Source organism: Oryctolagus cuniculus, chromosome 1 (assembly GCF_964237555.1).
Source record: "Oryctolagus cuniculus chromosome 1, mOryCun1.1, whole genome shotgun sequence".
NCBI lineage: Eukaryota > Metazoa > Chordata > Mammalia > Lagomorpha > Leporidae > Oryctolagus > Oryctolagus cuniculus.
Window position 1 is genome coordinate 112,451,553 of NC_091432.1, and position 25,851 is coordinate 112,477,403.

Here is a 25,851-nt window from a genome sequence, read left to right on the forward strand (position 1 = left end):
ATAAGGCTTTATTGGGGACAGGGCATCCATCAGGATGGAAGGGACAGAGAGAGAGAGTGCCCAGTCGCTCAGACTGGGGGAGAGCGAGGTTACATGGTTGAGTGGAGACAATACACCTGGGCAGGCCAGGCTGGCGGCTCAGCAGAGAGCAGAGGGCTGAGCGCGCAGTCTGTTTGGACTCCCTAGGTTCTTTTTTTTTTTTTTTTTTTTTTTTTTTGACAGGCACAGTTAGACAGTGAGAGAGAGAGAGAAAGGTCTTCCTTTCCGTTGGTTCACCCCCAAAATGGCCACTACGGCCAGTGCTGTGCCGATCTGAAGCCAGGAGCCAGGTGCTTCCTCCTCGTCTCCCAGGAGACCAGGGTGTTGGGCCCAAGCACTTGGGCCATCCTCCACTGCCCTCCCGGGCCACAGCAGAGAGCGGGACTAGAAGAGGAGCAGCCGGAACTAGAACCCGGGGTGCCGGCACCGCAGGTAGAGGATTAGCCAAGTGATCTGCAGCGCTGGCCCTAGGTTTTTTGTTTTGTTTTGGTTTTGTTTTGTTTGTTTGTTTGTTTTTTGATAGGCAGAGTGGACAGTGAGAGAGAGAGAGACAGAAAGAAAGGTCTTCCTTTGCCGTTGGTTCACCCTCCAATGGCCGCCACGGCTGGTGCGCTGCGGCCGGTGCACTGCGCTGATCCGAAGCCAGGAGCCAGGTGCTTCTCCTGGTCTCCCATGCGGGTGCAGGGCCCAAACACTTGGGCCATCCTCCACTGCACTCCCAGGCCACAGCAGAGAGCTGGCCTGGAAGAGAAGAGGGGCAACCGGGACAAGATCCGGCACCCTGACCGAGACTAGAACCTGGTGTGCCGGTGCCGCTAGGAGGAGGATTAGCCTAATGAGCCGCAGCGCCAGCCAGCCCTAGGTTTTTAAGGGAGTCTGTTTATCCACCTCCCCCTCTCCTCCAGGACAAAGGATGGGGAATCCTGGCAGAGGGGTTTGTTGGGTGAAAATTAGCAAATTCCTCCCCAGATTTGCTGGCACGGAGGGGGGGACAGAGGGGCTTCCCTTCCTAATAATGGCAGGGGCCCAACTACTTGGACGTCCTCAGCTGCCTTCCCAAGTGCATCAGCAAGAAGCTGGATGGGAAGAGAGGCAGCCAGAACTCAAGTTGGTGCTCCAACATGGGACGTGGGGATCGCCAGCGGAGGCTTAGCCCACTGTGCACTTTGGGTTTTAGCATTTATTTATTTATTGATTGGTTGATTAATCAGAAGGCAGAGTGACAGAAGTCTGGAGCCAGGAGCTCCCCTGGGTCTCCCACGAGGACCATGCTCCTGCTTTCCCAAGAGCATTAGCAAAACGCTCTATCAGAAGAACAGCCAAGACTCAGGCCCTTTTTCCCCACATACTTACATTTTATGGATTTTTCAGGTCAATATTGGTTTTTCATCAGCAGAATTTTAACAGCTGCATAATATTCTGCCTAGGGAATATATCATGGTCTACTCAACCATTCCACTACTGCTGGCTGAATAGGGTGTCTGTGTCATTTCCCTACTTAAAATGCCTGGTCTTTTATGTACTCATTACCTAATACGTCAGTGTGGCGTGATGCGTTATGTGCCAGGCACTGTGCTAGGAACAGGAGACGCAATCGACAGAGCCTTGGGAGTGAAGTGCCCGCACAACAGGGCCGGTGAGGAGGCCAGCTTGGGCAGCTGAGGGGGATGGGTGCAGGTCGGCGGCAGGAAGTGAGACCCCCAGCCTGAGGGCCTGGGGCCTGCAGAAGCACTGGGCAGGGCCGGGACCCGGCATGCGAGTGCGAGCTCTGCTCTTGTGCATGGGTGACCTCGGGCAAATCACTTAACCCTGAGCCTCACTTTCTGTTTCTGGAAAATCGGCTGCCCATTGGCGTGCTCGCTGCCGCTGAGTGACCATGACATTCCAAGGGGGTTGGGGGTTATGGATGCCTTGTCAGCGGGAGCGCCCGTGAGACCCTAGGGGCCCCACAGCAGAGCTTTCTGGGAGACCAAGCTGGGACTGGGGTGAGGAGGGGGAGAGGACAGGGTGGAGGTGGGGGGTGCCTGCCCCTCCTGGTGACAATGAGCCGGGGAGCTCCCTGTGTGACACCTGGCGGGCCAGCCCTGGGGGGATCATGTATAACACAGGCTTGTGCACGCCCAGGCATCCTGGAAACGTCTCTGGAAAGCGTTCCGACTTCACAGCGGGGGTGGGTGGGGGCTACAGCTGGGGTCTCATTTGCTCTTCACTGCCACTGTGGGAGGAAGAGAAAAGACAGGATGTTGTCATCATTCCCAAACCCATGTCACAGCACAGGACGTTAAAATACCCTGCCAGGAACAGACCGGTAATACACAGGAGCCACTGGCCTTTTCCTGCACTTTCCCAGGGCTCACCTAGGCAGGCGGACTTCAAAGAGGTGGCCTCCAAGTGGGGTATAAGGACATTGTCCCAGGTGAGCAACCTTCCCCTTCCCCCACCCTCCTCCGATTTCCCAGCTCCCAGCGCTTGGCCCCAGCAAGGACAGGAAACTGCCTGTGGGAGCCCAAGGGTTGTTGCATTGACCTTGGAACCCAGAAATGCCAGCTCTCTCTTCAGAACTGGACTTGAATACGCCTAGAAGCCCGCAGATGAAAGGGAACCCGGAGGATATTTGAGGTGTTGCAACAGGCTCCTAATTGTCTTGGCAAGATCAAACCCCAAGGCTAGGAAGGTAATTCCATCCTGAGAAACTCTCTTGTTTCTTCCTTCTGGTTTCGCTTCTAATTTTAGGCAATGGGGTAAATAAGCAAACAAAAACGTTCTTACAGATCTCAGTGGGGAAGGGGAAGCCTGGGGCTCTGACATTCTCTGCATTTTTGTCCCCAAACTTTGGGAAATCACAATGGCCCATTGAGGGCACCAGGCTGCAGATGCCAGGAGAGTTAGACCGGCTTTGTCAAGATCCAAGCCATCCCTGTAGGGTCTGAGTTCTGGACAGAGATACTGAGGGGCTTAGGGAGGCTTCTCCGCTTGTTCCAATGTCCCAAGGAGCAGGTGAGAGCTCCCCCTCCCCCAGGTGCCTGGCGCCCCTTCTAGAGGCCAACATGCAGACCCTCCCTTTGCTCCCATCGAGCCTGGGGACTCTCAGCCTTGGGCTTCAGCACCTGAAGTGAAGAGTGACAGGTTTCTCAGGGGCCGGAGGAAACACCTGTGCTGTGGTCACAGAGCGACCCTGGGGTGACACCTCTAAGGTGGAATGGTGCCAGCAGCGGTAGACAGAGGAGGAGCTCTTCCCGCAGGCAGCCTGCGAGCGGGAGGGAGTCTCGGGCACGTGGCATGGGCGTGCGTGTCGGGGTTGTACATGCGGAGGCTGGCTGGGCTCTGCTGGGTGCTGGACGCAAATGACGGTGGCCCCACGGAGGAAGATCTGAGAGGTGGAACTCCTGGGGCCCATTTGAAGAGGAGAGGAGGGTGTGCACACATGCAGGCCGTCACAGCTGGTAAACCAGATGGCCCAGCTGCAGCAGTCTTTGCTCTTCACGTCATAATCCCTTGTCCCTTGTAAAGGATCATTTGAACCAAGTTCCAACTTTGTCTCCTCTGCGCGCTGAGGAAGGCAGGGGGCTTCCATCCCTCCCCTCAGGCTGAGCGTGAGGAAAGCAGCTCAGCCACAGTCAGCCCTCCAGAAGTTTCCAAAAGGACAAGACACGGGGCCATCTGCCCCTTGTCCCATCAAGGAGACCCCTCCCAGTAACCACTCTGCCAGCTCTCAGTTTTATTAGAGAAAGGAGACGTTTCTTTCTTTCTAAAGATTAATGTATTTATTTTGAAGGGCAGAGTGATACAGGGGGGGACACAGAGAGACAGAGAGATCTTCCACCCTCTGGTTCACTCCCCTAAATGGTCGGGGCTGGGTCAGGCCCAAGCCAGGAGCCTGGAACTCCATCCGGGTCTCCCCCATGAGTGAAGGGGCCCAAGAACTTGGGCCATCCTCCATTGCTTTCCCAAGAGCATTAGCAGGGACCTGGATTGGAAACGGAGCAACCAGGACTTGAACCAGTGCTCTGGGATGCTGGCGTCACAGGCAGCAGCTTAACCCGCTGCACCACGACGACGGCCCCAGGAGACCTCTCTTTATACTAATAGGCTCTAGCGAAAGTTCATTCAGAATGGTCTCCTTGAACGAGGGGACAAAGGGAGGTGTGTAAGCACAGCCAATGAACCTTCCCGTCCTGTCCCTCATCTTCACATTTTAACTAACTAAAAGTAGCTACTACCTTTGTGAAATACCGGTGACCAGTCTTGAGACTCAACTGTTTGCCCAACAACTTCAGGACCCGTGGTCTTGCCTGCCCACCCCCACCCACTCACCCCAACTATTCCTACCCCTTTAAAAGCTGGCCTGCTGACGTAGGCAGGCATACGGGATAAAACTGATCAGGTTTGTGAGCTGGAAGACCACGCCTTCACCACGCCCCTGTGTGACTTCATGCCCCTACTTGGCCACACCTGTGTGTCCACTGGCCAATCAGGTTCATTAACCACTCCCCTTTGGAAGTGGATTAAAGGCCTGGGACACGGTGGGCGCAACCTTTTGCTTTGGCCTTTTGCCAATGTGGGCTCCTGTGGCCCTGTGCCTCCAGGACGCATGGCTTTCGGGCCACCCGCCCCATGCTTCCTGGCCTAGATGCTCCTCCACGTGGCTGGCTCCTGGTACTCGGTAAGAATCCAGATTTCCCTCTCTTTTAGACAGGGCCCTCACTCTCCTATGCATTTGTCCCACTGAATAAAAAGCTTAAAATGTACCATGCTGCCTCGATCATTTATGCCGGTAATCAGAATTCTCTGAATATTAGGCAAGAACCTACACAGGCTTATTAATACTGGGACTTTATTAATAAGCACACGGTGATATGGTATGGCACCCCAGATGGGACTTTTAGGGGTCAGCCTCCAGTTGCAGTGCCAGCCTGCACATTGTGCAAACAGCATTTCTGGGACAACGGAGCCGCCCTCCAACAGGAGGCCACAGTGATGAACAGAGGGCTCCGTGCATCCACTCTTGTTTCTGGAGCACAGACCGCAGTGGGTGCGGAGCAGCCCAGGCCTGATTCTGGTAACAGGTGGAGGGCCCAGGGCTGAGAGCTCACCTAAATCCACTGGTTCCCCAACATCTGTGTTAGCAGCAGACGCCTCTCCACGTGGGACATCGAGATATGGAACTGATGACAGCGGCGGCGCTCGGTGGGGAGGGTGATGAGGCAAAGCCTTTCTCAGCCGGGCTCTTCCTGCTCCTCCTCCTGCTCTTGGGACACTTCCCCAGAATCCTTGGGATTCGTGGCCCTCACTGAATAAGCATTCATTTTACCCAGGAGAGCAGGCAGGTGCCACATCTGAGGACGCACAGTGGCTTAGTGGGGGACTCCAGCCTAAGACAACCAAGGTGGAGCTTCTGAGAGGGGGCACCATGGCACCCCGACCTGCAACCTCCAGGTCTCAAGCTCCACAGACATGCGGGTGGGGACTGGAGCTCTCGGGGTCCCACGGCCCAGGTTCCCCGGAGGATAGCCGGAGTGGAGCAGGATCTGAGGTGTCCGTGGCCCCCCTTGGCAGCGACCCGCAGCCACTCCGTCACACTGTGCTCACTGTGGCATGCCAGCCGTGGTCTGGGTGATGCTCCATCACCAGCACTTGCACCCGAATCGCTGACTCAGAGCAGGTCCTCGGGGCAAGGCCCCCCGAGATTTGCTGGGGGAATTTCGAGTTCCAAGCGCCCAAGCAGCACGGCACAGACAGCAAGGCACTGCTGCAGAGGGGTGGCGATGCCGGGTGGGGTTTCCGGGAGACTCAGCTCCAGGCGGTGCCCCACTGTCTGCCTTCCCGAACATCAAGCGCTTCTGAGAGTTACAGCAACTGGGCCCTCGCAGCGGCGTTGCGCTAGCCACAGGTGACTGCTCCACAATGCACACACCTGCTCCGGGTTAGAGCCGCAGCGTTATTTTGAGAGACCTGATAGGAGAAAGTTCGATAGCATTCAAAGCCATTAGAATTATCACAGATATTTGAACGTTGCATCTGTCATTGAAAGAAAAGGGAGAGCCCTGAGAGTCTTTTCGTATAATTTCACCTGCTATAAATGTTTGAATGCACTGCTGGCTTTAGCAAATAAAATTTCTTGTCAACAGAGATTATCAAGAATTTGAAGAGATCAGTATTGAAAACCTAGTACAAGAATTACATGGAGCCATTTCAAATATCAAGCCAGATATAAAAGGTTTTGCTCATGAAAACAGCATCATCATTTTAAAATTAGAAGCTGTCTTCTCACTTCTAGTAGCTAAATTCCACATGAACTTAAATTTTAATATCACCCCTAATATTCGTCTCTTCAACAAACAAGAGTAAGATGATACAGCCCAGCCCCAGGGAACACTGCATAGCTTGGAACAAACAGACAAAAATGCTGTCCTTAAGAAGTTGCCATTTAGCAGAGAGAAGAGACAATAATGTGATAAACACAGCATGTCAGGTGATGAGTGTTATGGAAACCACTGAGCAGCAAAACAGGAGAAATCCAGGTGGTCAGGGAGGAGGAGGAGGAGGAAGAGGAGTGAGCCCTGCAGGCATCTGGGGCTGGGTGTGCAGGCAGAGGAAGGAGCAAGAGCAGGTCCAGAGACAGACCAAGCATGGGAAGCGGGGCTCTGTGGCTGCAGAGAGGCGAGCACGGGACGGGTGGGAGAGGAGGACTGGGAGGCGATGGGGAGCCGGCGGTGAGGGGGCTTGGAGGATGTGTCAGCATCGCTACTCCCGTTCTAAGGGTTCAAGCGGTGGAATGGCACCACGGACGTAGGCTGCTTGAGGATCGTTCTGGCCACTGTGCTGAGAAAATCTCAATGGGGTGGAGGTCAGAAGTAGGGGGCTTAGGAGATGGCCATGGTAGGAATCTGAGGAGGAGGCCCTGGTGGCTTGGGACAGACCATAGCAGTGAAGGTGGCCAGAGGGCTGCGTGAGGTTCACTACGTAGAATATGCAGGTACACCTTACACAGCACAGGTGCTGAGTACACAAAGGATGTAGACTACGAAAGAAAGGGCCACTGGGGGCCGGTGCTGTGGCATAACGGGTAAAACCGCCACCTGCAGCCAGTTCGAGTCCCGGCTGCTCCACTTCCAATCCAGCTCCCTTCTAATGCGCCTGGGGAAACGGTGGAAGATGGTCCAAGTGCTTGGGCCCCTGCATCCGTGTGGGAAACCCGGAAGCAGCTTCTGCCCCTTTCTGGCCATTGTAGCCACTTGAGGAGTGAACCAGTGGATGGAAGACTCTATCTCTCTCTCTCTCTCTCCCTCTCTCTCTCTCTCTCAGCCTCTGCCTCTCTATAACTCTGCCTTTCAAATAAGTAAGTCTTAAAAAAATGAAAGAGAGAAATGGTCACAGACGACACCAAAAGTTTTATTCTGAGCAACCAGCAGGATGAGCAAGACCTCAAGTGGGTTGGTGAGGACTGCAGGTGGAGCGAGCCGGCCGTGATGGGTTAGAGACCAGATGTTTGGTGCTTTTTTTTATTGATGTGCTATTTTTGAAGTATTTATTGAGCATTTAAGTGGGGGCGCCAAGTAGGCAGTTGGCCATCAAAGCCTAGCGGTTGGGAGCATTCTATTTTTATCAGAATAATACAAGGTAAAGAAGGGGCTTTCCCAAGCCACACATCTTTCGATATGTTCGTATTTGTCTGTCTTATCCACCTCAGTCCCCTCCATCTAGCCCAGTGTATCATCGTGTGCTATCCTTTTCTATGAAAAGGTTTGGGAAGCACACGGTCCTCGTGGAGACGACCACTGGCCTAGCAGCCGGTTTTGCTGGGTTTGTGTGTGGATGGATAAGCAGGTGCTGGGCGCTGCCATGGCTGTAGCTGCTGTTTCTGTAGCCGTCTCTTCTGATGGGGCCGGTGTTCAGTCTTCTGAACTTCACAGCTCACTGTGGTGGATTTGGAGCAGGAAGGCCTCATTCACTCTCGCTTGCCTGCCACCGGGCTCCGCAACATCCTGGCTCGCTGGTTCATGGGATGTTAGCTGCTCGGTGCGGGAACTCCGCTTTTGTGCATCTTGGAAGTGAGGGACTCGTGGTCAGAGCCAGGGTCTCCCAAGGTCCTTGCTGCCCAGCACTGGGGTGTGAGCATGGGGCCTTCTAACTCGCAGATGCTTCCACTTGGGAATTTGGATTTTAAGACAAGAGGAGCTGGAAGTGCATTCTGGTAGTGACCCACGTGCTGATAGACTCTTCCAGGAATGGCCTTGGCCGCGACCCTGACCATCTTGGTTCATGCATGTTTTCTGAGCCTCCTATCCATCCCACGAGTTTAATGATATCTTTCCCCCAAATTCCTTTTTGGTTGAGGTGAGCTGGAGTGGGCTCCCACTAGTTACAGCCGTGATGTCGCCGGCTATGCTGTGTTAGGCAGGCGGCTGACCTCCTCTGTACCCTAGTGTTCCATAAAATAGAGATAATATCCACTGCACAAAATTAAAGAAGGCAATCGTTTCTTGACACAGTGCTTGGAACACAGTAGATATGTAAACAACGTTATTTCCTAATAATACAAGGGTACTTCAGAAAGTCCATGAAAATGCATGTTATGAAAAAACCAGGCATGAATTTCAAAATGTTTTGTGCCAAGATAAATGTATCTTTTAATTCCGTGAACTTCCCGGAACACCCCTGCGTGTCACTCTTTCTCTCGGCTGGCCTTAGTCTCTGCATGTTGGAAATGGAAATGACACGGACTGCTAATCTATCTTACTCTCAGCCTCCTCTGAGGACAGCTTGCAGTTCACGCGGTCACAAGGCACGCGCCTGCTTTAAAGGCTGGGGAGCCAGGAAGAGGGCAAAATTAGGGCAGCCGAGGACCTGCTGGCGTCAGGAGCCTCGTTAACTAGTGCATAACTCAGCACATCATGGAATCGCGTCCCTGATACCTGCGCCTTCTGCAGTGCAGGGCCTGCGGCCCCATCCATCAGGCTGCTGCGCCGGCCGGCAGACAGGAGCGCCCACGGCTCCACCTGAGTCAGCCGCGGAGCTGGCGGCTCTGGGCGGGGGAGGCTGAGGCAGAGTGAGGTGTCAGTTCCCCTGGCACCTGGCATCTCCAAGGTTGTAGTAGCAGGGAGCTGTCAATCTCCCGGCAGAAAAACAAGAGGCAGGAAGGAGAAAAAACAATCAAGAACCAGACAGCAACAAGAGACGAGGAGCAGGAGGCTGGGGACTATTTTAAGTAATGTTTGATAGATTACCTGCCTGACCCGGCTTCCTCACCAAGGGGATGCTGTGTAGCTGCGGTTCGCGGGTGACAACTCACCAAAACATCAGGCTGTGGGGACCAGACAGGCCAGGGCTGACGGCGACGCCTGGGCGCGGGTCCCTGTCTGCTGGTCGCAGGTTCCCATGTGGCCACACATGTAGCGCTATGCACACATATCAATGTCTGTGCACACGGCCATGAGACGGTCATGTGGTTGCTTTACTGAAAATTCTTATGCATTTGTTTGAGAGACAGAGAGAAAGCACGCGCTCCCTTCCAGTCCGAATGTCTGTCAATAACCCCCTGATGATGCTAACGCTGGATGCCTGGATGCACTCCCAGTCTCCCATGGGAGTGGCAGGGAACCAGCCACGTGAGCCGTCCCTGCTGCCTCCTAGGGTGTGCACGGGCAGGAAGCTGGAGCCAGGAGTCGGAGCTGGGCGTTGAACCCAGCACCAACCTGCAGGGGCAGTGGTGAATATTCATCAAGGACGGCCCAGCCAGAACAAGAAGAACAGTGCCTCATCTCACCCCACCCCCAACCGAGGCGCTTGCTGCTGCTCACCGGCCCCCCAGTCACAGGACTCACTCCCCTGCCCCAGCAAAATGACCAAGGGCTGCCGGTGGAGGACCTCCGGGGACATTCACGCGGGGCAGCCGTGGAGATGCCGCGTCCAGAATGCCGTCTGTGTTCTTTACGACAAGCAATGCAAAGTTCCCATGGGAATGGGAGACCTTGGCTCGAACAAGGCTTGGCCTGGGATACCTCATCCAGCTCCCGAGGCCACATCCTGCACCAGGAATCTCCTGTCCTCTGCTGTCTTCTGGGCCTCCATTTGCTCTTCTGACTACTGCGACTAATGTCTGCGGTGCACAGGGACGCCAGGACCCCAGCAGCTTGTCCTGGGCTTGACCCAGAGCAGGGGAGCAGGACAGTGGGGAAGGCCGTGGTTGGCACGTGGACAGGCGGGCTCGGGAGGGAGGGAAGAATGTGCCGAACTGTTCCAACCTGCTTGGAGCTGGGGCTGCCAGATGTGGGGCCTGGCCTGGGCTGCCTGCTGCTCTCCTCTCCGAGCCCTGCCCATCCAGGTGCCTCTGATGGCCAGTGCCACCCCTCATGGGTGCCAGTTTGAGTCCTGGCTGCTCCACTTCCGATCCAGCTCTCTGCTATGGTCTGGGAAGGCAGTAGAAGATGGCCCAAGTTCTTGGACCCCTGCACCCACATGGGATACCCAGAAGAAGCTTCTGGCTCCTGGCTTCGGATTGGCCCAGCCCTGGCTGTTGTGGCCACTTGGGGAGTGAACCAGCGGATGGAAGACCTCTCTGTTTCTCCCTCTCACCGTCTGTAACTCTACCTCTCAAATAAATAAATAAAATCTTTAAAAAAAAAAACAAGAACTCTGATTTGGAATCCCAGGTTCTGGCTGCCCTGGGCTGCTGACTGTGTGAGTCAGCGATTCCTCTTCTGTAAGTGGGGATGAATGATAGCTGCTCCTTGCTTCGTGGGTTCAAAGGAGCAAGACTGCAAAGTCGTGCTGAACAAGTGAAGACAAGACAAAGGCCCTGGATACCGCGACGTGCCGAGTGCTCCAGGTGTGTCCTCCACAGCCCACAGGCAGCTCCTGTCACCCCCACTTCACAGATGTACCAAGCAAGCATTGGAGAGCTTCAAGAACATGCTCCAGGTCTCACTGCCAGCAACCAGGGCAGCTACACTGTGCGCTTCCTGCAGCTCCAGCGCCACCTGGGAGCCCGGGGCAAGGCAGGGTCTGGGGCCCACGGCACACCTGCGACTCCACAACTGTATCTTAACCAGACCCCCGGCCAGCTGCTCTTCTGCTGCTAATTTTCCAAAGACTCGGTGCAAGCCCAATCTAATCACACTGTGCTCCCCGAGGGCAGGCTCTGCCCCCAGGAGACGCTTCCAGGAAACTCCAGCTCCTGTCTCCTGGCATCACAGCCTGCTTCCACGGCAACTTCTCCGAAAGTCAGAAGCCACAGGCCCAAGCAGGCTGCCCTGGAGGACACCTTCGGATGGGCTGGACAGAGCTCCCAGCCGGCTGGCCCCAGCCATGGCCTGACCCTACAGCCAGCACTCCCTGTACAGAGAAGAGCCAGAGCAAACCCTGCCGTCTTGGTTGGTGGACTCAGGATGTGCGTCCAGAAAAGCTCCGCGGTTGGGAATGCCTTGACGCCCTGGGCCTCCCCCACTGAGCGCCACCCACCCCTCCACGGGCCGGTCATTGGCTGTGGGTTCCTCGCTCCTGCCAGGGTACCCCGTGAGTGAGTTGATCTCCATGCTGGAGCTGTTGGAGCCACAGCTGCCTCGGCCAAGTGCGCTCCACTTGTGGGAGCTTTGCAGCTCTCCCACGGGCTCAACCCAAACTTAACCACATCTCCTGTGGGTCCTGAGAGTTTCCCCCAGCCACTGGCTCTGGCTCAGCAGATAGCGGGAGGGGCAGGGCCCGGGCTCACCACCCCACAGGGTGAAAACTGTGACCAGCTTCTCCCCAGGAGAAGCCAGCTCGGAGGTGGAGTGACAAGTGTGGGACTTTGGTGACAAGTGTGGGACTTTGGTGACAAGTGGGGGACTTCAGGTGACAAGCCTTCTCTTTGATGTCTGTGAAAAGGGTGCCCAGGATAGAGGGACAGCCACCAAGACTCACCCAGCAGCTGGGACACCGAGCCACCTCCAACCCAGAGCTGGCCCCTCAGGGAGCTAGGGCATGGAGGCCCCCACAGGACATGGATGGTGGCAGCATCACCCAGCGGTCAAGTGCCCATGCCTTGGCCTGGGACTCTGTTGGGTTCAAGTGCAGCCTTACTAGTACTGAACCGACTGGCTTTGGGCAGGGTAGCTCCCCTGTCCGGACCTCAGTTTCTTGATCTGTAAAATGGAAGTAACAACGCACACTGGGCCCTGGCTCGCGGGATGAGGATGTAACGAGAGTGTTAACGGGCATGCAGAAGTTAGTAGATGCTTGACAAATGGCAAGACTTGGAAGACCACAGCTGTCATGGCTTCCTAGCAAGCAGGCTCTGCTGCTGAGCAGACGCATCACAAAGCAACCGGAGAATCAAGGAAGGCTTTGAGCAGGGGCCGGCGAACACAGCTGTCTGTGGCAGAGCCCTGTTCTGAGAGCCAAGAGCCCACCTCAGTTCCTCTGAGCTGTGAGAACCAAAACACCACAAGGTGGGAGGCTTACAAATGGTCACTTATCTCCCACAGTCCTGGAGGCTGGGACGTCCCAGGCCGAGGTGGAGCAGGTTCGGGGTCTGATGAGGGCCCGCTTTCTGCTTCAGAGCCAGCACCCTCTTCCTGTGCCCACACAGGTGGCAGAGGCAAGCAAACACCTGCTGGCCTCCGTCATGAGGACACGGATCTCACTCACCCCATGACCTCATCACCCCCAGCCTCCTACTGCCTGACACCAGCCTTGGAGTCTGGGGTTTCACCGTATGAATTTGGGGTTGCACAGACTTTCAGACCATAGCACAGGTGCTGGAGACATGGCAGGGGATACACTGTGGCCCTGCTGTCACGGTGCCCATGGGGCTGGGAAGACTACTGCGTCACACACTTGGAGCCCAGCCCAGCTCTGTGAGAGGTTGCCCGGAGGCCTGACAGCATTTAACCTAGACCCCTGGCCCTGGGAAAGTCTCTTGGGGCAGGCCATATCACAGGTGAGTCTCAGGGGTTTGTTCTTGAAGCCCAGAGGGGCTGGTGGAGTGCAGGGGAAAGACAGTGAGCTCACTTGGCACCGAGGGGGACCTGCAAGGGGTCCCAGCATCACAGAAAGGACTGGAGCACAGGGGGCCTGGTGGGCACACCCAGGAGCTAGACTTGCCCGGGAGCGCCTGCTGTACAGCGGGTCTGTGCAAAACACCATCACTGAAGCAAACGATGGTCCGAAGCCTCCGAGGGACGTCCAGCCAGGGAGTCACATGGCCAGGTTTTAGTACAGAGCCCTCCCTCTGGGTGGCAGGGACATGTCAGGAGGGGTTCTACACGGCGCTGGATGCACACGACCAGAAGTGGGCAGACAGAGCAGGGCAAGATACTGTTGTCTCCAGTCCAACAGGCCTGTGGGCAGGAGGAGCCAGTGCAGATGACCAGAGAGGCGCGACCTGGCGGGCCTGGGTGGTAGCATCTACCACAAGCCCGGCTGTGATGGGGAGGAGCAGCCTGGCAGAGGAGGGGCGGCTGCAGCGCTCCCAGTGTGGGGGCTGGCATGAGGAGGGGTTGATGGGGTGGGGAGCAGGCAAGAAGGCAGGCAGAGTGTCCACCCCGGGAATATCCAGGAAAGAAGGCAGACCCTGGGGGGAGACAGCGAGGGCAGGAAAGGCTCCCCACGTCGGGGTGGTCCCAGGGTCAGCGTCTCTGCCCTTCCCAATGCTTCTTCATCCACTCAGCGCTGACCCCCGGCCAGACTCTGGGCTGGGAGCTGGGGATGCAAAGGGGAAAGCCCGGGCCCTAGCCCAGGAGGCACCCCCATGGCAGGACCACCGATGGAATGAGCGCCGTGGTTCTTGTCCCACACTCCTAGAAAAAGAGTGAGCCTTGCAGCGGGTGCCTGGCCTAGCCCCATCCAGCCAGCGGAGGGCAAAGGTGATGCCCAGAATTCTGTGTTTTGCTGACAAATGTGGCAAGGCTTTCCCTATCTGATTCCAACTCCCAAAGAGCAAATCTGGGCTGGCAAAACCCTCCCTAGAGTCGGTGGTGAGGAAGCACCAAGGCGAGCGGAGGCAGGGGCTGGGCCTCCTGGGTGGGAGTGACACCCCCGAGGGCCGGCCTCTCCGGAGCACTGGAATTCAGCAGTCACTTCATCTGCCAGTCATGTGCAGAGGACCATGCCTTCCCACAGCTCCCTTCAAGCCCCCTGACCTCCAGGAGGCCCTGGATTTCCGCTGTCATGCTCCCCACAACAGTTGAAACCTGCTCCAGGGGGCACAGCCCGAGCAGGCAGCACGCTGGGCCTCCTCCTCGACATTTCCCCCGGGTAGTGGGGAGGGAATCCAGCAAGGTGGGCTTCGGCCTCTGGCCCGCGCCCTTGCACGCAGCTGGAGACCAGCAGTGCCCTCTCCACTCCACCTGGGCAGACAGGTGCCCACACGCTCTTGCCCCAGGAGCTGGCCAGAGTGGGACGGGAGGATGAGACCCACACAGAGGGCAGCAGGGACACTGAGCTGCCCGACAGAAGCAGGTGCACTTGCTTCCGCCTTTTCCTCCCACCAGGAACACAGAGCCCCACGGGGAGGGGCCTGGAGACTCTTTCCAGTTCTGGTCCAGAGCAGGGCTCCCAGCTTCCCACGCGGTCCAGTAGGCCAGGAAGGACACGCTCTATTCCTCTCAGGCAGCCAGCGGGCCACTGCCCCTCTGCCAGGGATGCTGGGCCGGCTTCCCCTCCAAAGAGCAAGGCGGGAGTGGAGTACGTGCCATCTGATGCCACAAGCCCTCTCACTCACTCACTCACTGATTGCATTATGATTGAGCACCTACTGCGTGCCAGGCACCGGGCACAGTGCCCGCCCTCAGGAAGCCTGCAGCCTGGGTGCCTGCACCCCGACTCTGTCTTTCCTGGAGCTGGGCAGTGGGGGAGGCCCCAGGACGAAGCAGATAGAGCCTCTGCCCTCAGGAGCTCACACTCCAACCAGGGACATGGCGAACCAGCAGCCACAGCAGGCTGGCCACGGGACGTGGGTGCCAACGGACCTGGGACATCTGGGAAGGTGGGGGTTCACCCAGCTCCTCTGTCACCTCTTTCTTCTAAAGTCTTGTTCCAACATGGGCTCCCTGGCCTCAGACCCGAACCTTCGCTGGCCGCATTTGTAAATAATGTGTTGTTTTTTAAGGTGGCAGTGGCCGCCCTGCTTCCACGAGAAACGTCCACTGATGGGGGTTTGCAGGGAGAGGGGCTGGGGCTCTGTCTGACCAGATCATGGCCACAGGGTGGCCCTTCTCCACGGACAGTGACACCTACCACAGGTACACACGGGGTTGTGCAGGCCTTGTGAGTTCAGCGGTGGTTTGGGTATCGGTCTGGGGGGCCCCCAAAGGCCCTTGTGTTAAAGGCTTGGTCCCTGCAGTCTTATGGTAATGGTTAATGGATTAAGGGTGAAAACTTTGGGGTCTGGAGGTGGGGCCCTGGGGAGGTGATTGGGTGGGATTGGGTTGCTGGGAAGGAGCGTGTGGTCAAATCGTGGTGGTTTGACAGAAGAGATGGCGTAGACACGAACAGGCAAGCTCCCTGCCTCCCTGTTCCCTCCCTGCTTACCCTGCGATTCTCCCTCCATGTGCGCTCTGACATGGCCACCCTACTGGAAGGCTGAACGGGCAGGCCCCCCCCCCAAAACCATGAGCACAAATAAACCGACACCCGAAGCAGTTGTTCCAACAGTGAGTCTTTATTGTTTGTTCAGGGCTTGCCTTCTATGGAGCTCTGAACTGTGCACCTGCTATCCCAGGGACTTCGCCACGAGGACTGCAAAGGCTGACTGATCGCCCAAGCTTACTCAGGCAGGACCAGCCTCAGACTTGAACCCAGGCTCATTCCAGAGTCAGAAGTCCCATTTGCTGCCCAGCGCCAGCACTCGGTAAAGTTTTGCCCAGAACCGGAAGGGGCTCCAGGGGCACCTGGTGATGATTTCTTCCAAGTGCAGAATCCTGCACGGAAAATGCTTTAGGACACGAGTCCTGACCCACATCCCTCCTCCTCCCCGCACAGCCCGGTTCCTTTACTGCAGGAAGCTGGACACCCAGGACAGCCAAGCTGTTGCTGCAAGATGCATTGATCTCAACAAAAGTCCCATCTCCTGGGCTCCCTTTCCGCCCACAAGCCATCAGTGTTGCAGACTACTGCTCAGCCCAGAGTGGCATAGATGTCCTCTCCGTGGCTGAGCTGTGGCTTCCATGCAAAGTTCACCACGGAAAATGTGATGCCTAATACATCGGAGCCTTCTCTGCTTTAAGTCATTTTTAAACCGCAATCGCTGCACACAATATAATTATTACAAACTGGTCATTTGTAACAGAGAAATCTCATTAAGATGATTTCATGCTGGAAAGCAGGTGGACGGGGGAGGCGAGGGGGTGGCGGTGGCGGTGACAGGCAGGGGGCTGGGGGAGAGGGAAGCTTGAGGAAGGCTTGGAGAGGGCTGGGGGATGCTCTTAATTACAGACTGATTATTTCTGGTGATTGAGCAGGTAATATAATCAGCTCAATGTTTTCAGGCCAGAGCGGATGGAGCAGGGACAGGCGGGGTGATAAGGAGTGAGGGATCTTCCAGACGGGACAAGCAGCAGAGGGATTGGGGCAGTAGGCTTCCTGCGTCAGACCTTTGGCTGGCCCCTGGCCTGGGGAGGTGGCCACAGAGCTCCTGTATCACCTGTGGAGGGAACATACTGCTGGCCCTGGGACAGCTGTGGTCACTCGTCACAGCGGCTGGACGCAAGGCTCAGAACTACAGGACCTGGGTTCAAGATTCCAGCTCTGATCCTGGAAGCTGGAGACTGGAGAATCTGTCTGCCCAGCACACCCACGCCTGGGCCTCCCAAGGGTGGGATGGGCACCATCCCCACCGAACCAGCCCTGCAGACCTGCGGAAGCCTCACCTGCGACCATGCCTACGTAGACCACTTCATCTGGCACCAAGCGGGCCCTGGAGAATCCGTCAGATTTAAATGTTCTGACAAAGATCATGAGATGTGGAAAGCAGGGGCTGGGACAAGACGGTGAATCCCTGTCCTGGGAGGACAATACAAATAAGAGAAGAGACCTTCTGTACCAGGAGACAGGTCCAGATCCGAGGTGGGGGAGGGGAGCAGGGAGGCTCGGCTCTGCACAGAGCCACGTGCGCTAGGCGCCTGGTCACGGCTGTGCAGCCGGTGCTGGGCTCTCGGCAGGTCTATGGGGTCAGCATCTTAGGATTTTGACCCCTGTTCCTGGCCTCTGCCATGCCCCTCCAGTGGGTTCCATCTCCTTGCCTTATCTGGGAGGAGACCTGCCTGGGACAGGCGGTCCCCAGCCCCACACCAGCCTCTGCCTCCTGCAGTGTCCTGGGAGTGTCCCCCAGGCCGGCCCCCGAGGAGGTGCAGCCCAGCTCAGAGCACCCTCTGGCTTCTTGGACAGCAGCTTCTTCCCCACGGCTCAGCTCGATCAGGAAATTCCTCGCTCCCTCCTGCCCCGAGGAAGCCCCGTGGAGGAGGTCCCAGGGCCTGCCTTGTGCTGGGAGCTGCAGACAACTCAGGTGGCCTTGGCCCTTGTGGGAGGGTCCAGCTGCCTTCACAGCTCCAGGACCCTGCACAGGAAGGAACCCTGCACTGCGAGGAGGGAAGCCCTGCCACACCAAGCACAGGTAGACACACACCTGTGCATCTTCTCTGTCCCCTCAGCAGGGCCACAGTGTCACCATATTCCCAAGCCCTGGCCCATCCTGGCAGCCCCAGGCAGGATGGACACACAGACACCCTAGGGCCAGACTCTCTTCCATGTACTGGGTTTGAGGCCACTACTTCTAGCTGTGTGGCCTTGTTTAGGCTGCTTAACCTCTCTGGGGCTCAGCTTCCTCTCCTGTAATTTGCAGACGATAATGACACCTGTTGTGTTTACTTAGGGAGCCCAAACCCTGGGCATGGTGGGATTGACAAGATGGCATTCCGGATGCCAATGGACCCGGCCGTGGCGGCACAGGCAGGGTGGTGGTGGTGGGGGGGGTGTCCTCCCTGTTCCAGTGCCTGTCTCGGATTTCTTTGGTTTTCCCTGGAGGCTGGAGTGGGGCGGGGGCAGGGGGTCCAGGTGTTGTCTGCCCCAGGGGTCTCTACATCCCACATTGCCCACATCTCTCTGTGGTGTGTGGGTGGGCACAGCCCCCTGCAGGCTGGACAGGTTCAGGGGGGCAGCCATGGGTGGGCGGGCACAAGGAGCCCACAGAGGGGCACCTGTGTGTGGGACTGTGGGACTGTGGGTGGCTATGCAGAAGAGGCGTCCACTGTTTCAAAATAGCTCCGCAGAGAGACCGGTGCGTGCAGCCCGGGGTGGGGGGGCTGCCGCCTGAGGGTTGCCCGGGAAACCATGGCTGCAGGAGCCCCCAGCCACTGCCTCTTTGCCATGGAGACCATGAGCAGGAGGCGGCCAGGGGTACGGAACAGGTGGTCCCCACCACGGGCTTCGGGAAGCTGTCACCGGGGGAGGGAACAGCCTTGGGATCAATTTTCCGATTACAAAACTCTGTTCAAATGTCAATTCCTTCTCTCCGGCTTGCGGGTTTCCACTTCATCAATCCATCCCTCTCCTCTCCTGCGTTCCTGGCTTGCGCTCCATGTTAGCGCAACGCTGGTCTTTGAAGAATGAAATTTGGCAGCAACAGAGCGCCCAAAATGACCTCATCCTGTCTGGTGTTTTCGGGAAAGAGCAGATGCTGGAAGGGGGCGAAACATCCAGGATGAGTGGGCTGGAAAATGAAGCTGGGGTGCCTGTGGGGTCTCTAGATGTCACATGAGCCTCCTAGCTGGTAGGAGTGGGGCCTGGGGCTCTTACCCCCAGCAGCCCCCAGAGCCCAGCTCGGTACCTTTGAGAAGGAAGACCGTGAGTGCCGGCCAACTCTGGTAGTTTCCAGAGAACCTGTCCTACTTCCCTCACGGGCACCTGCCCCTGCAGTCTGTCTGAGTGCTGGGGACCACTGGCCACACACCGGTGAGGAAGGGCTGGCGTCATGGTGCAACAGGTTAAGCTGCTGCCTGTGGCAACGCCAGTTCAACTCCCAGCTGCTCCACTTCTCATCCAGCTCCCTGCTAACGCTCCTGGGAAGGCAGCAGAAGATGGCCCGGGTGCTTGGGTCCCCGCCATCCTTGGGGGAGACCAGGATGGAGTGCATGGCTTCTGGCCTCAGCCTGGTCCAACCCCAGCTATTGTAGCCATTTGGAGAGTGAACTAGCAATTGGACGATTTTTGTTTCTATCACTTTCTCCTTTCTCAACTCTTTCTCAAATAATTCTTTCAAATAAATAAAACAAATCTTAAAAAAAAAAAAAAAAGTGAGAGGGCTCTGCTGAGGTTGTCTGACCTGTGAGGCTGGCTCACAGGTGTGGGCAGGTCTCACCCACGCTGCCAGGACACACAGTGGCTCCTGGGATCCCCACTTCCCACCCACCGGCCCTTTCTCCCTGCAGCGTGCAGCGTGGGCCCCCGTGCTGGAGGCCCCAGATCATCAAAGAGAGGCTTAAAGGCACACGCATCTGCAGAGGTAGAACTAGCCTTTCCCACCGTCTCAGCTCTGCCCCTCACACTGATCTGCCCCTCTTCCCAAGACGCCAGGCACCCAGAGATGTAAGGCTGCTGTCTGTTCCTGCTGATCAAGACTTGCTGGCAATTTCTCCAGGTAAGCAGAGACTGAGAGCAGTGAACTCGGAAAACTCATCTCGGTAGGGGAGTGCACCAGCCACCCTCGCAGCCCACCCACTGCCCCTCACTCAGCTCCTCGTCGCACTAACTCACCGGTCCCCTCCCCCTCCTGTTCCAGGTGCCAGGTTGGCAGCTCGCACAACCGGCCCACCCTCTCTGCCCCCTCACCCCGGCCATCTGTCCGTCTTCCCGGCTCTCTGACTCGCCTCTCGCCTATTTGATGTTCAAGCCGTCGGCTGTGACAATCATATCTGATCATTAATAATGCAATAATAGAATAGTGACTGGAGAGACACTTGGATAATCAGCTAGCACAGGCTCATTAGTGGCACAGAACAATCACGGCGATGTAATAACAGATCCCAGGAAATTTCAATTAAACCGGGAACTTTGTTAGGGCTTCATTTTATTTTCAGCACGGAGGACGGCGTAATTGCAATCAACTAAAGCCAATGCAAATCTCTTCCAAAAGAGACCCCTCCCCTGGGTATGTGAGGGAATTAAGTCTCGCCCCCCTCGGCCCCTGCCCGTCTTCTTCCTGAGCTGTGTGATGAACTTCTCTGCCCTCAAGTGTGTTCTCGCTGAGTCTCTGGCTTCGCTTGACAACACGATCATTCTGGCTTCTCGGTGTGTTATAATGATGATGGTGCCAGGAATTAGCATTTATTGAGAACTCAACCTCTGCCGGGCACTGGGCTAAATCCTTTCTGTGGGTTATCTCATGGAAAGCTCACTACAACTATTGGGATGCTGATTAATATGATCATCACTTTACCAATCAGGTCCCTGAATCCCAAAGCAGTAGCGCCCTGGCTAACGCCTCATCTGCAGACCAGACCTGCCAGACCCCAAAGCCGGTGGCCACGTGGGGCTGCCTCCCTCCCCCCTTCTCTGTCTCTTCTCTCCCTGCCCTGGATTAAGTATTGGGTGAGGTCTGAAGATACCAAAGGGAGATGGGGTAAGCCAAGACTTGTCCAGTCCTGGCAGCCACATCGGCTCCCTGGTCCCCAGCCTAGGGTGGGCAGCTGGGGAGAGCTTCTCTGGGGTGGGTGTTTGGTGCAGTGGTTAACTTGCTGCTTGGGGCACCTGCATCCCCTATCAGAAAGCCTGGTTCAAGTCCTGACCACCCCGCTTCCTCCACTCCACTTCCTGTTAATGGGCGCCCTGGGAGGGAGGGGCTGACGGCTCAAGCACTTGGGTCCCTGTCACCCCTGTGGGAGACCCGGATGGAGTTCTGGACTCCTAGCTTCCTCCTGGCCCAACTCTGGCTGTGGTGTCTCTCTCTGTCTCCCCGCCTTTCAAATAAACTGAGAGGGGAGGAAGGGAGGGAGGAAGAGGGCACGGGAGGGCAGCTGCCTGGAGCCCACCCAGAGCCTCTGGGGATGGGCCCAGCATCTGGTACCTTTCCAAAGCTCCTCAGGTCACCCGGAGCCCACCTTGCCCAGTGTCACCATGGCCCCCACTCCTCCACCCCCCCGGGGTGGGGGGCAGCAGCACAGCCCTGCCCTCAGGGGTCTGGGTACAGAGTGTGGATCCAGACAGGGGCCCTCCGGAAGGGCTGTGTGACGACCCCCCTTCTGCGACCTCAGCTCTGGCTTCCACCACCCAGTCCCCGAGATGAAGGGCTGCACCGGGCTGTCCCTCGGATCCCTTCAGCCCCAGTCGCCTGGACGGAGGCTTCCCAGAACAGCTGCATCCCAGTTCCACGAACTGCCACAGGCTCGTGGGGGAGGTAACCAGGGAAGCCCTACGGCACAGTTTCTGTAAAGTCAAATCCCATTATTCCATACTTGCCTTCGAATTAATGCACTTCCTTCACTTCAGTGTTTTAAAAACTGGATTTTATAGCATTACCACAAATGGAAAGCCATCGCCCCCGTCACAAGTCGAAAGCCACCATAAAAATTGTGCCGTCTCTGACATCCACAGGGACCTCACTGGCACCGATGGCCCTGCCCAGTCAGCTCCTGGACCCTGCAGGGCCGAGGCCGCCGCCCACCCCTGCCACTCACGGGGCGGGGCAGAGCCTGGGGAACCGCCTTTGCAGGCCCGCTCCTGGGGAGCCTTGTCGTCCAGCGGGACTCCCTTCCAAATCAGTAGCACTGCCCTCTGCCCCTGCACACCTCAGTCCTGACGCCTCCGAAATGAGTGTCCCGAGACGCAGGCACAGCCCGAGCCGATTTCCTCCCACGCTCTTAGCTCTTCTCCTCAAAGGCCAGGGGCAGAAGCGACTGAGGAGAGAAAAACAACTCGGGGCATCTTGTGGGGTGAACGCAGGGACCGAGAGGCTACAGAAGAGTAGCCTCGTCTGTCCCCAAGGGCGACTTAGTGGGGACGTGGGGGCCACTTAGGCATTCCCAAGCCTAGATACTTGTTACTGTCAGCACCCATGACATCTCAGCGGGGCTCTCAAAGCAGTATGTGCAACCCAGCCCTGGCCTCGTGGAGCTCGGGGGCCAGCCCTGGTTGGGGGGTGGGCACAGGAACAGAGGCAGAGGATGTGCCTTGCCAACAGCAGGGGCCCAGGCCAAGAAGGGGAGGATTCAGCAGAGGCCTCGTCCTTGAACTCCTTGCCCTCACCCTTCAATCCAAACTGCACCTGCACATGCCCTGCACGACAGGCCAGCACTGGGGGCAGGCACTGTGGCACGGCAGGTCCAGCTGCCACTTGGGACACCAGCCCCCCTACTGGAATGCCTGTTGTGAGCACATCCTGGAAGGCAGTGGGTGATGGTCCAAGTACTTGAGTCCCGGCCACTCATATGGGAATGTCTGGATGGAGTTCCTGGCTCCTGGCTTCAGCATGGCCTAGCTCTGGCTGTTGCAGGCATTTGGGGAATGAACCAGTGGGTGGAAGTGTTCTCTCCCTTTCTCTCTTTCTCTCTCTCTCTGTCTCTCTGTCATTTTGCCTTCAGATAAACAAAGAAAATCTTAAAAATTATAGTGTCAGAGGCTGGCACTGTGGCACAGCAGGTTAAGCCTTTGCCTGTGATGTTAGCATCCCATATGGGCATCAGTTCTATCTTAGCTACCCCACTTCTGATCCAGCGCCATGCTAATGTGCCTGAGAGAGCAGTGGAGGATGGCCCAGGTGCTTGGGCCCCTGAACTCATGTGGGACACCTAGAAGAGGATCCTGGCTCCTGGCTACAGATTGGCCCAGCTCCATCTATTGCAGCCATTTGGGGAGTGAACCAGGGGATGGAAGCTCGCTCTCTCTCTCTCTCTCTCTCCCTCTCTCTCTCTCCTTCTTTCTCTCTCCATACTCTGCTTCTCAAATAAATAAATAAATCTTAAAAAAAATTAAAGTGCCAGTACTGAGTCTTGTCTATTGAGTACACATTGGCGTAGAAGTTCACCTACAGGTTAAGAGCGCACGCCTTGGGATTGGCCTGGCTCACACGTTCTATCAGTCACGGCAAAGCATTAACCTTTCCGTTTCCTCGTCTGCCAAGGGAGCCCACAAGGACCACGTGAGATGTTGTCTGCAAAGTGCAGGAAGCAGCCTGCCAGGCTCTGCTGTTAGAGTCGCTGCCTGCTTGTTTGTTGAGTAGCTATTCTGGGTTTGGACTGGGACAGATCTAGAGGCACACAGCACATCTATGCTTGGCTATGTGCTTGACCTCGGGCTTCACTTCTTTGAGCTCTGTGTCCTCACCTATAAAGAGGTATGATTATATCGTGCACAAAAGCAAGGTCCCTGATGCTGCCCACCTCCAGCTGCTGCCTTGCTCTGGGGCAGGGGCACGCACTGGCCAGCATAGGGTGAGCCCGGACCACAAGTTCAAGGTTTGCCCTCATGTGCAAGGTCCAGACATCCCCATCCCATTGACTGTGCCCCAAACCCATCCTACAGTGGCCCTGGAGGGGCTCCTGCTTTTTGGTGGTCACTTGCATCATCCTGAGCCCCAGGTGCCCAAAAGTAGCCATCACCACCCGAGATCAGAACTGGCCACCTGCTGCTAACCACAACTAGGAGCTTGTGCAGTCCCGAGAGAAGGGAGCAGCTGCCCCATATGAGACCAGGGCCAGGGCTGTGGGGGAGACGGGAGGGAGAGAGGGGGAAGAGAGAGAGAGAGAGAGGAGGGAGGGATGGTTGGAGGAAGGAAGGGAGGATACCCTCTCTTCTCTTTTTCTCAACCCTCACTCCCTCCGTGCTCATCTAAACCCTCACCGGTTCCTCAAAACTCTTCAAGGGACAGCTGAGGCACAGAGGGGAGACCAGGACTTCTCATGGAAGACACCTGCTTGAATTTTGCTTCTGCCATCACCAGGCAAGCTTGGGCCTCCTGCCTCAGAGCTCCTTGCCTATAAAGGAGGCTGGAGAAGTATTTTGAGGAGTGGATTGGAAGTCTGCGGAGGTGCAGGCTTCTGTCTTTCCTTCCTCCTCTTTTTTCAGAAGCAAGATTTTTGTAAATGTTTTTTAAAGATTTATTTATTTATTTGAAAGTCAGAGTTACACAGAGAGAGGAGAGTCAGAGAGAGAAAGAGAGAGAGGTCTTCTGATGGTTCACTCCCCAATTGGCTGCAATGGCCGGAACTTTGCCAATCCGAAGCCAGGAGCCAGGAGCTTCTTCCAGGTCTCCCATGCGGGTACAGGGGCCCAAAGACTTGGGCCATCTTCCACTGCCTTCCCAAGCCATAGCAGAGAACTGGATTGGAAGTGGAGCAGCCGGGTCTCAAACCAGGGCCCATATGGGATGCCGGCGCTTCAGGCCAGGGCATTAACCCATTGTGCCACAGCTCCGGCCCCATGCTTTTAAAATTTATTTATTTGAGAGGCAATGACACATAGAGAAAGCTCTCATCTACTGGTTGACTCCCTGAATACCTGCAACAGGCTGGGCTGGGGCCAGGGCTGGAGCTAAAAGCTCAGAACTCCATCTGGGTCTCCCACGTGGGCGGCAGGGACCCAACTACCTGAGTCATCGCTGCTGCCTCCCAGGCTCTGCATGAGCAGGAAGCTGGAATCAGGAACAGAGCTGAGACTCAAACCCAGATGCCCCAAAACGTGACGCAGGTGTCCCAAATGGAGGCTCCACTGTTAGCCCAAACACCTGCTCCAGAAACGGCAAGATTTTCTCTCCCGTCTCAACCCCTCTCTGCCCCCCAAGCCGGGATGTCCGCATCATCAGTCCCCCCACTGCAGCCACCATCGCCCTCCCTGGCATTTCTGGCCAGCAGTCGGCCGGTCCTCAGTCCACTTTGCAACACCCCACACTTGGTGCAAACAGGAGCCTGTTGGAAGCAACAATCCTTCAGCGATTACCTGTGGAAATGGGCTGGAGAGTGCTGGGAACAGAAAGAGGAATTTATTTATTTGTTCTCTGTGCTTTGAGTTGGTTTTTAAATTGTCTTTCTGTAGATAAAGGCGTCTCCCCAGCAGCTCAGCCCGGGATCGCAGCAGCTAATCTGCATCCGGGGGATCAAAATAGCCTCCGAGCCAGATGGAGGCCCAGGGCTCACTGGGAAACCAGAACCGGTTCCGAGTGCTGAAAGCGGGGATTTAAACAGGAGGCACGTGACGCCTTCTTGGGCTTTTTCTGGGGCAGGGGAGAGGGGGAACACAGGGATTTCCAGGGCGCGGCAGATGCAGAGGGAGGCAGGGAGGGCAGGGAGGCCGGCGTTCACACTGCCACTTTCCTCTTCATTGTCTTCAATGCTGGAGTGGGAGCTGTTTTGCGTGGGGTCAAGGGGGTCGTGGCTCTGCAGTGCTCCAAGGGGGGCAGGAGGAGGAGGCTTTGAATGTTTGCCAGAGACAGACGAAGCTGTGGAAAAGGCCTGGGATCTGCAGCCAGGCCTGGCGACATCCTCAGATGGGACCGCTTTGTCCCCCGGGCCTCGGCTCCCCGGCCTGTACACTGGGAGGGTGGTATCGCTCTCTTAGATGGGTGGGGGGTAGGACCAGCCCAGGCGTGTTAGTCCCATCTCCCCACACCCCTTCCCTGAGCCCTGCTTTGCAGGAGTAGGGGTTCCGTCCATGGCCCAACAGACACAACCCTAGGTTTCCTCTCTGAACCTGCCTGGCCGGTCCATCCCTGAACTCCTGGAAGGTTTCACGATAACAGAAGTGCTGCTGACCCCAGGTGTGGCACCGCTGGTGGTGTACACTGCACCTGCAAGGCCAAGCACAGTGCCAGGCCCACAGTCGGCCTCGGCAAACACCTGCTTAGTAAAG